A 12,109-nucleotide genomic window follows, 5' to 3' on the forward strand; every position below is an offset into this window, starting at 1 on the left:
TTTCATCCTGGAATGGGAGGGGAAAGTGATCCCTCTTTGTAGCTTCATTGACATTTTTGTAGTCCACACAGACTCTCCAGATTCCATTCTTCTTTGGTGTGACTACTACTGGAGAGACCCATTCTGAGTCTTCAACGGGATAGATGAAACCTGCCTGTAGAAAATTACTCACTTCTTTGAGTAGTGCCTCTTGCTGGATTACCCCAAGTCTTCTAAGCTTTTGCACTACGGGTTTACTTCCTTCCTTGAGTTTTATGTGGTGTTGTACTACTTTGATTCATGTGATCTTATCATAGCCATCAATGAACAATGTAGTGAAGTTACCTAGCATGGAGACATATTCCTTCCTTCCTTCATCGATCAACTCATTTGAGAGCATCCGATGTAGCTTACTTGCATCCTCTAAGGCTTGCATACCTGATGGTTCCTCTCAGTTTGTCGGGGGTGCTTCAGATTGTGTCAATCTTTTAGGGTCTTTAAGGATGACCCCCATCACTTCGATGCTACTGTCACTCTCATTAGTTGTGGTTGTCTCTTCTCCTGAGGTAGATGAATAGTCACTGGTGGACTCATCTTATGAAGCCTCCAAGATCATGTTGTGTTGCTTCCCAGTCCTCGTGTCATAGAATATGGACTTCCCTTTAGCATCCTTCATATGAATCATTCCGGTGCTCCAGTCTTGCTTAGCTTCCATAGCCATGAGCCAAGGTCTCCCAAGAATGATAGGGTAGCCCTCCCCTTTGTGTGGCATGACAAAGATGTCTACCTCCACTTCTGTATCGAATGCTTTTACTTTGACCGCATTCACAATGCCTACTCATTTCACTGTTACATTATTTGCCATTTTGGCTCGGCAAGGTGCCGGCTTACTCACCTCTAGACCTAGATGGTGCATCATTTTTTCACTCATGACGTATATTTTCATGCCACCATCTATGCAGACATTTGAGATTTGTTTCCCCTTGATGTGGGAATCCATAGTTGGTAGGATGTCGTCGAGATCCCTCCCACAGATAGCCCCAGCTATCCTTGGTCTTGATTTCCTGGTACTCACCATCTTTGTCCATTGCCTCCTCATCCTTGGTGCTGGGTGGAGTAATTGGGGCCAAGTTATCTTCAGGCCCTGCATCAACACATCCTGAACCAAGTTATAGGGTTTAGCATACTCACCTAGTGAGGAATCCACGATGTCTATCTTCCGTCGCAGTTTAGCTGCTTGCTTGCTAGACTCGCCTTTCCCTTTCATTTTCTCTTCTCTTTGAGAGGCTTCTTCGTGCCTGGCACGCTTCACTCTCACAACATCCACTTCTTCTACTTTTACGTTCCCTTTGTGCTTCTTTCGAACTGGTTCTTCTACCTTTGTCTTCCCTTTAGATTCCAAGCTAATAACACTCACCGCTTGGTTTACAGCAGGTGGTGGGGGTAGTGGTGGAATAAGAGGTTGCGGTGGTGGTTGTTGTTGTATAGGTGGTCGAAGAATCTGGACTGGTGGAATCAGCCCTGGTTGCCTGGGTGGTGGTGGTCTTGCCCTTGGCAGAGAGACTCGATTCTATCTCCCTCCTCTATTGAAATTCTACCTCCTTGGATGTGGGCAGTAGTACATACCATGGCCGTCTTCCCCGCAATTGTAGCAGGGGACTCTTGGTTTTTCCTTCGTTGTCCTCTTTCTTGTTCTGGATTTCTAATAGGTGCATGCCCTTGCTGCACCAGATGCACGGATAAACTCTCTAGTTGGGTAGTGATGCGACTCAGCAGGTCTTGTTTCTCTTCTGATGCCTCTTGTGGTTGGTCTCTATGACCGGCTGTTGTAGTCATTGGGGTTAGTTGGACTCATCTTGATTCCTCTGACTCGTTGACTCTTGCTTGCATGCACAGCTTCTTGTCTTTAAGGCGGGCTACTTCTACTGCCAACTCATATGTTGTAGGAAACCTTCCCTTCACCTTCTCCTTAAGCGGCAACCACAGGCCAGCAATGAAACGGTCCTTCTTCAGAAAATTAGGTGCTCCTTCACCTTGATCCAATGAGGCAACCCATCTCTCCCACAAGTCCACAAACTTGGACTCGTAGGTGGCATACTCTAGCAGACTTCCCTGCTTCAATTCCATCAGTAACTACCATAGCTTCTCCGAGGTTGTGCCTCCATCAAACCTCTTCACAAAGGCAGCACGCAACACATCCATGCATATTTGGTAGCTTGGTACAAAGCATTGTACCAAGACTTAACCTCTACTTTCATCAGTAGAGAAAAAATTCAAACCCGTGAGTCGTCGTCATCCTTGTTGGAAACCACACAAGAGATGTCACAATCATCCAGAAAGTTGGTGGTGAGATCTTCTCCCTTCTTTCCATTGAACGTGGGGAAAGAAACACTTGCCATGGTAGTGACTCGGGAAATTATAAACTTTATATATATATATATATATATATTAACAACAGTAGCAACTCATAGCGGCTTTTTACAGAGTTGGATGGATAGATTAAAACAAGATAAAGATGGAAACATTGAAGGAGTGGTAGTAATCCAGTATGGGGAGAATGATAGGGTTTGGGGAATTAAGGATTTCTCCTAGCACCGCCGCACTGAACAGATACACAATCTTTTGTTGGTAGAAGATTTTCCTATTTACATAGATATTCACATGCATATGTTGTAGGAATCTAAACGGGAATACTGTCGGCCTGTTTTCCATCATGCTTAGAGGATGGAGTACTTACTTATACTCTTATCGTGCCAGTGTTGATGAGTCGGCACATCCATAGGAGGTCGTCGCCTTTCATGGGCTCCACCATTCCTTCGTTGGTCAACACGTATGGGGTAATGGCGACGCGTCTGACCACTCCTAGCCTTTTGGCTAGCAGCAACTGTAGATAATTACCGTAGTCAGCGTGTTGCATGAATTCCACTCCATTTAGCTGTAATTTGTCTCCAGTCCACTGGGTTTCACTCCTGGTGGAGAGATTCTTCAGGATCAGTTGTATGGGAAGAGAAGGAAGACCCTCTACCCGTCCTCCAAAACAGTGAGAATAGTACCTGAACCACTCCTCCCTAGGGCATGGAAATCTTCTCACCACTTCTACTTCAGGATTGTCGAAGTGGATTGGTAGCACGCGCATGCACCGTGCGAATCAATAGGCGACCTTCGGCCGCTTAGCCTCGGATGACCTTCTCTTTGGCAAACTGGGTACGACCCGGTTTTCTAAACTTGAAGCACCCCCTTGGCCAGATGCTTCTTCCTTTGGGGTCATGTGTTTCCAAAGTGGCTTAGCCTTTCCTTACCTTTGGCTCGAGCAGCCCCTTTAGGCCATTCTGTAGTAGAGGTTATACCTTTGATTGCAGTTTCCTTAGGAAAGAGAGGCCTTACCGTTTTCTTTCCTCCTTTGATGTGGATGACCTCCTCACGGTGAATGTTGATGTAGACGATTTCAGCCCCTTCACTGCCTTCGTTTGCTAGAACTCATTGAAAGTGTGTTTTGGTTGACAACAGTGATAGCACTTCATAGACCTCCCACCTGATGCTCTCAATTTGTGGTTAAAACTAGTAACACGAGATGGCGAGCTTACCTCTTGAATACTGACGACACTGCAGCCTGGCAGTAGTACTTCAATGAAGGTGGCTAGTGCCTCCTTAGTCTCCTCCTCTTCTGTCTTCCAGTTAGAGAATTCCTTCAGCCATTCGTCCATGATCGATTGACGATATGCGTTACTTTCAGCATTGTAAACTGAAGGTTTCCGAGAAGCCCTTCTCAGTGGGGGCACCAAATGATGGGGGAAAAGCGAGAAACGAACACCGATGGTCTCTAAAACTCCAGGAGCAGATGCACGCCGTGAGCCGGTCACGATAAAGCGAACAGGGGGCACCACCTATCTTTGAGCGGCTGGGACGCAGACAATGGTGATTTGAAATATCATGAATTCTACACACACACACACACAAAATAGAGAGAATAGACATGTGATAAAAACCCTTCGGGATGTGAGGGAGAATTATTCTCTTGCCATATTTACAGCAACCTTATTTCCGGTGAGGTGGCACATCATGGTGATAGAGAGATAGAGGGAGAGATAGTGAATCTACTTTGTGCTTTCTTTAGAGATGACTCAATAATATGAGACCTTGCTAACATGAGTGTGTGTTGATCAATCGTTGAAGTCGAGATGTGAACATAGCTTCCTTTACATCATAAAGTTCCCAAAACAATCCACTATGCTAAGTCCCCTCTCTTGTGATGCAAATGTTGCCAATTCCTCCCATCAAAATAATACCAAGTGCTAACCTCTCATGAGCTCGCCCCCCCCCCCCCCCCCCCCCCCCCCCGATAATGACCTCTCAGTGCCTTTCTATAGGTGTTGGCTGCTTTAGATTAGCATAATCTGGCTTCATTAGGGTAATCTAATCAAGGGAGACAAAGAAGGTGGTGGGTCGTGAGTGGTTGACCCTTGCTTTGTCTTAGGGAGTTATTATAAGAAAAATCTCTAGGTGGGCCTTTGTAACCATCACCTAGAGAGATAAGAATTTACAAATTTGGGATTTTTACAAGGCTTGGTTTGAAAGTGAAAAAAATGATGATAACCTACGGTTTACTGAAGAGGGCATCGTGGACGTGATGTTGGTGAATAGCAGCTTTGTTGGTGCGTCGGTGTAGCCCATTCATCACTTTCGAGATCGGTCAGGGCATGCCTTCGATGCCTTTGCTCTTTTTGGTGTTGGTGTCGCGTAATTTGGGTCGTCCTGCTTTCTGTTGATGTCGTCGATGCTGCTGAATCCTCCGTTTTTTTGTATTTACCATTGGTGTGTGCATTTATGTGTGTGTGTGTAAGTGTGTATGTGTGGGTGTGTATGCGTGAGTATGTGTGTATATAAATGTGTGTGCACGAGCGTGAATGGGAACGGGGGGGTATGTATATTATATACATGTAAATATATATATTTTTTAAAAAAAATGGTGGTTCTGGAAACGCAGAGACGGGGAGAGAGATGGAGTGAGAGAGAGAGTGTGAGCGCGAGCGTGTGTATGTGTGTATGTGAGTGTGTGTGTGTATGTGAGGTGCCTGCATGGGTTGAGAAGAGAGAGAGAGGACGAGGAGCGGAGAGGTGGGCTGCGGGTGAGTGCGCACAGCACGACTGAGAGAGAGGGTGGGTGAGATGGTGAGGAGGCGATGGGAGGATAGGGTGTGTGTGTGGAATTGCTTCAAGAGCGCCCACATGGGCTGGGTCCGGGAGTGAGGACATGCGTGGGCGCAGGCGGGATCAACAGAGGGCGCAAATGGGGGGGAGTTTTGTCAACGAGGGGGGGGGGGGGAGTATGTTAGAGAGAGAGAGAGAGAATTGGTCCTAACGGCAGGTTCCCACAATGGGGGAAAAAAAGAGAGTGAGAGAGGGTGTGAGGTGGTGAGGGAGGGTGAGGGGATAGATAGGGTGTGTGTGGGGAAGGGAATTGAGAGAGAGAGAGAGAGAGAGAGAGAGAGATAGTGGGAGGTGAAGATAGGGGGGGGGGGGGGGGGGGGGTATGGAGAGTGAGGCCGAAGGGGGTGTGGACAAGAGGGAAGATGGGGTATAGTATGGCGGCCCGCTGAGGTGAGTGTGGACGAGCAGAGAGAGAGAGAGAGAGAGAGAGAGAGAGAGAGAATATACAATATTTGTGGCGGCCCGCCAGAGGGTGTGACAGAGGCATCTCATCTTATGCGTCCACTGGGCCCGGTGATGCAGTGGCAGAGTAGGCGAGAGAGAGAGAATTGGCGGAGCCGAGCAGTAGGAGAGAGAGTCCATCTTGTGGCAATAATTGAGAAGTGTGGCCAATCTGGTGGCGCCCCGCTAGTGGTTAAGCTTAGAGGGGGGTGGTGAATGGTAAAGAGCTTCCTTTTTTGTTTTTTGTTTTTTCTTCTTTGGTAATATGCCTTCCCTTCCTTGGGGTATGGTTCCTCGTGGTCGAGGTTTCAAAAATCGGTCGTCAGCGAGAAATCAAAGAGCTAATCGTTTCAACTGGCAAAAGAACGGACCTCGACAAATGCTGGGTCATCAATGTTGTTCTCATAAGTTAGGGATAACAGGAGTCTTTGTTGTTTGTACTATGAACCCTCTCATGTATTTGTGTGGTCATGTGTATGCGCTGGCTTCTTGTAATTTTTTGATATGTTCAATACAATATCACTCACTTTTGTGAGTTTAAAAAAAAAAGAGCCATCCCCCACATCACTTTTAAAGCGCCTTTTCTCCATTGGAGGGACCTCTAAATGCTTAGTCATTGCCCCTTCATCCATCACCCCGTTATTCAAGAAAGTGAAGATCTAAACTTTCTATTTCAATAAAAATAGGCAACTTGGATACCTAGAATAGTGAGTTGAAAAGCCCCTAGCTAAAAGTTAGCACTCACCACAAAATTGCAGGACGAGGGCCCTTCAAAAAAACCAGGGAGTATGAAGCACTTTTCAAATTTTTGGAGGGCCCCTTACATGCACTTTTAAAGGGCCTATGGGAGAGGCATCTAAGCAACAACACAATGATACTAGTGAAGGAGCTAAATAAAGAATATAAAAACAAGGATATAATAATCAATAACAAAAGACAAGAAAGGGAGGTCTTTCCCTTAGGGGCGAGGGATATCACATGGATTGGCCTTATCGAGTAGCCTCTAGTTGTGATGTTCTTGTGTTGTTATTGCTACCTCCCTACAATCTACTAGTACATCTATTTGTCACCCTCAACTACCCACTCCTCCTATATATGTTCGACTAGCCATCGACTATTTTGGTCCACATCATCGCCATCTTGTAGCTCCCACAACAACCTATTGTAAGTGAAATGATCCCCCTCCCCCTCTCTTGAACTCGTAATTGAACATGCTTTATGATTGGTGGTAATTTGTATGGTGTAATGGAGGTTTTCAATCTATAGCATCTCAAGTGAATGGCCCAATGTGATGACAATATTTATTTTGGCTTTAGGTATTTATTTTATTTATTTGTTTAAGACTAGGTAGAGCAATATTTCTAGGGGAGTTTATAAGCACACATATCTCCCATTGTATAATTATCTATTTCATTGCCTAGTTGGTTGGTTCAATGATCTCTGTGTGTGTGTGTGTGTGTGTGCGCGCGCGCTCTGCTCAACTTATACATGGTATCAAAGCTTGGAAGGGAATCCATGCATGCATTCAAGGAGGAAGTTTGGTATTTATTTGAAGAAAGGCATCGAGACTGCCAATCCAATGTGGCCCAAGTTCATAGGAATGTTTGACCAAGATTCTACGATGCAAGTGGTCACCCTCCTTGGATAGTTATTGTCCATCAAGTTTGAAACCAACAGTTCAATGGAGTATTTTCTAATGAAGACAAAGGCTATTTGTGATCAACTATTGGATATTAAAAGTACATTGAGTAGTACTCGGCTAGCTACTTTGGCACTCATGAAATCACCTCTAGCGAGTATGACACAGTTTCTAGGACACTACGCTTGCAAATTACTAAGGAAAAGATGAAATTGGATGATCTCATTTCATTTCTCATTAAGGAGGAAGCCGTTGTGAGCGGGATGGAAACATACACAATGCCTCTATAATGACCCGACACACACTCTTGGGATGATACACACACACACACACACACACACTATGGAGCACCATTCGGCTTACACAACCCACCTGGACGAGACAGGGAACACACCGATGGAGTGACAAGAGAGAGACTATCCACAGAGACGCACACACACACACACCCAAAAAACTTAGCTCAAAAGAGGATAATTTCTGATGTTTAGATACAATTGAGCTTGGGCCAACACCAATGGGGCAAATAGCTCACACAATATGGATAAAATATGCCAGATACAATCACAAATTGGAGCAGAGGCTTCGCTCATAGGAGAAACTTACACAGCCAAAATAGCAGAAAAACGGAGAGAAATTTGGAAAAATGGACAGCGCCATCTCGTCCAAAAGAGCCCAACATCCCAGTCTACAATGTCAAAGTGCTCAAATCCGACCTCGGATGAGCAATTTATGGCCAAAACATGCTCCAAAAATAGCAAAAACTCAGTTGCAGCTGTTCCTTCTCTTCTCTCCACATTTTTTTTGGTCCTCACTCACGTTTTTCAGTTCCCACACTTAGCTTTATTACTTGGACACATTTGGCCTTCTAGTTGACCTCAAACGAACCGCGAACATGCCAAAAAGTGGCCTCGCAGTGCATAGTTGTCACCCTGCTGCATCCATCCGCACACCTGGCACTCAACTTTTTCCAATAATGCATCCCGAAATCACGTGAGGTGGACCCCAAATACAATTCTCATGATGAACTTTTTGCATAATTATCACAAGAAAACACCCACGTTGTGTCCGTACTTATCCACGTGCAAATATTGACCCCATTCGACCTCCTGACGCCACTAGATGCCATCTGACGCACCTGCTTACCTCATGTCGGTTGCCCGGGGATAGCTTCCTCGAGGATTTTTACGTGCTACCAACTCCTCATTCTTATAGAAAAAACACACTAGTACTGGTGATAGTGAAAATTGATGTACTATGTACACATTGTCCTACCTATACACATGTAGGCCCCACGCAACCACCAGGCTCTGAAAAATGGAAAATCCTTTATTTGATGCACCATGCATGTGTATGTACATATGTGCAATTCCTTGATCCAAAAAACTCCTAACATAGTTTGCCCATCCCCTAGCCTGCTAGATCATTCATGATCAGCACAGCAGTAAAAAGAGATACGAGACTCACTGAGTCACAAGTCTCCTCATCCCTCATGAACATTACTTTCTCCACCGACAGCTAATCTTGCTCCACCATCATTAACCTGGCATGATATAATTTAAGATGCAATCCATTTACCCTTGACTTATGTAGAATCCCATCCAGGTTAGCCAACTGATATGTACCATTTGGGAAACACTCCACTACCTTGAAAGGGCCTTCCCAAACTGCTAGAAGGTGTTGTCCAGCTTATTTTTGTAGCGCAAAACCAAGTCATGCTTCTTGATACCCTTACTTTTGACCTTTTCATTTATCTTTGCCAAAGCCTTATCCTGTATGTGCCCATAATGTTCGAATGCACTCATCCTATCCAGTTGAACCTCTTGTAATTGTAAGAGCCTCTCTTTGAATGCATCACTAGGTGGCCCAAGCAACTTCTCTAACATCTTGACTGCAGGAAACTCTACTTTCACAGGCAACAGTGCTTCCTTTCCATATACCAAATGAAATGGAGTAAACCCTATACCTGTCTTCATCGAAGTACGATAAGCCCATAATGCACTAGGCAATTCCAAATCCCAATTCTTTCCTTGGTGCTCTCACTTTTGAAAGAATTTGTACCAACTCTCCATTGAATCTTTCATTTAAGCCATTACACTACGGGTAATAAGGAGTGGTATGCTGGTGCCTAATCTTCATCTTTGCGCATAAAAAGTATAGCAGTTTAGCTCTAAATCCTGGCCCCTTATCCGCAAGTAGCTCCAGTGGCACCCCAAACTTGCAACATATTTTATCGTACACAAATTTTTCCACATCCTTTGCAGTGGTTTGTTTTATTGCTATAGCCTCCGCCCATCTAGAGAGATAGTCCACTACAGTCAAAATATAGCGTTTGCCCCTACTTGTGATAGGTAACGGGCCTATTGCATCAATCCCCCACTTTTCAAACACATCAAACGTCATAATGGTTTTTTGTAACTCTGGCTTCAACACTCTCTTCCCAAATGCTTGACACCTATTGCAATACCTACACCAATGGTGAACATCCTTGTGCAAACTAGGCCATACATACCCTTCTTGCAATATCTTATGCAAGGTGATCTTTAGAGAAAAATGGTTGCCACATGCGCCTTCATGATTATCTTCCAACACTCTATAAAGCTCCTCCCGCCAAGGTACACGTCTCAACACAAGATCAGCCTCTTTCATGTATAAGACATCACCAATCAATTTGTACCTAGATGCTGTACACACAAAATTATACTTCTTAGAATTCTGAATGTCCTTCGGAATGATTCCTGTTAGCAAAAACTCCTCTTCTTGAGCCAAACGTTCCCGTCCATGATAAAGAGGTAAATTGGTCCTCAACACAAATAGCTCCCCAATCATTCTTTGAGCTCCTTCATGTGCCTCTCCATTTAGAGTACGTTCAATGTGTCTGATGCTCTATGCTTCAAAATGTTTAAACAGGCCTTTCATTCTAAAACACATTTTCTTCAATGGTGTTCTTGCTCTTGCACACACCCAACACTTGCTTCACAACCAACAAGGCATCACCTTTTATGCTCATCCTTTTAATGCCATGCTTCGAACAAATGTGTAATCCGGTTTCAAAGTAGCTTATTCAGCCTCATTACTACTATGAGCATCCAATTTGAACCCTCACTTGCATACTAGCTCCCCCTCTGGATCGTAGAGTGCTATACCCCTGAAGCCGCATCATGGCTCTTTCTGTATGAGGCATCAAAGAACAACATATGTGCATTGCTGATTTGTGGCATTTCGTCCACTACCCTTCTCACCACCTCTTCCTTAACAAGGAGGGGATTCTCCTTGTAAGTTAACAAATCAGCTAAGGTAGCTCTTGAAAAGAGAACTCAAACTCTTACAGCTCAGTTACCCATTTCTTGACCACATTTGACATGTTAGTGCCATTAATTAACTGTGGCAAAAAAGCGTAACTCGTTAAGAAAAAAAAAGGTCATGGTAGCAAGTAATGACAAAATCGTTTGACAAGCAAATATTACACTGGCCATCACTAGCTCTACTTCCGAGAATTTTCTCTTCGCTACCAGCTTCACTCAGCTTGCACAATACAGTGGTCTCATATAATGGCTACCCTTCTCCTTTTGCAATAGCGTGGCTCCAATGGCATCATCCCCTATTGATGGATTTACATAAAACACTTGCTCCCAATCAGGAGCCTACATGACTGACAGCCCCCCTAACGCCTCTTTCACCTCTTGAAACACTTCTTCACACTTGTCATCCCATTGCGATGGGTCATGATTTTCCACTTGTTGTAATGGATAAAGAAGCTTTGAAGACAATGGAATAAACCATGCCATGTACTTTACTTTGTGTATAAAGGTTGCCAATTGCTTTGTACTCGTAGGTGATGGAAGAAGAATAATAGACTTAACCTTGTCTGGATCAGCCTCAATGCCATTTTATGACACCATATGGCCCAATAACTTCACCCTTGGCTGTGCTAGATGACATTTCTTTGGATTTAGTTGTCCTCCACATTCATCATATCGAGCCAATACCATCTGCAACTTCTCATGGTGTTCAACCCTACTGCTGTAGAAACAGAAGTCGTCCATAAAAGCTTTAACACAACTACCAATGAATGGTTCCAATACCCAATTTGCTCTCTCTTGATAGAAATATGGTCCATTTAACAACCGAAATGGCAATACCATGTAGCAATAACAGTCCCATGGCATAATAAAAGTTGTCTTTGTTCGGTATTTAAGATCAATCTTCAATTGAGAATATCCTGAAAAACCATCACACACACTGTACTTCTCATAACCTGCCACTAAATCCAAGATCTGATTGATGAATGGGAGAGGATATGGGTTCTTCTTAGTGGCTGCATTTAAGGGTTTAAAATCTACACAAATCCTCCACTTTCCATCCTTCTTTGAACTGACTTCTACTGGACTCACCCATTCTGTGGTCTCCACAGGGACTATTATCTTCAGTAACTTCTCCACCTCTTTCCGCAAGGCTTCCATTTGATCTTGACCCATCCTTCTTGGTCTTTGCCGCACTGGCTTAGCACCTTCTTTCAACTCTATATGCGTCTCTTCTCCTTTGAACCCTCTAATCTCTTCATATGAAGTAATGAACAAATCAGGAAAACTAGCCAGTGATAGCCGTTTTTTGGCTTTCCATAATTTCCATAGTAAGCTACCTCACCCTATCAAATCACTCAAACATTTTGGTTATCCCTACCATTTCATTGTACATAGGCGTTGAGGCGGTCCGGGGCGGGCAACAAGAAGAGCAACCTCTAGACACCCTTCAAGGCTCCCGTGCTGCTCAATGGGGCTGGGGCACAACACAACACAAACCAAAACAACAAACCCACAGCCAAATCCCAACTACACAAGGGGC

This window comes from Adiantum capillus-veneris, chromosome 24, assembly GCF_014529385.1.
Source record: "Adiantum capillus-veneris isolate H3 chromosome 24, ASM1452938v2, whole genome shotgun sequence".
In the NCBI taxonomy this organism is placed as follows: Eukaryota; Viridiplantae; Streptophyta; class Polypodiopsida; order Polypodiales; family Pteridaceae; genus Adiantum; species Adiantum capillus-veneris.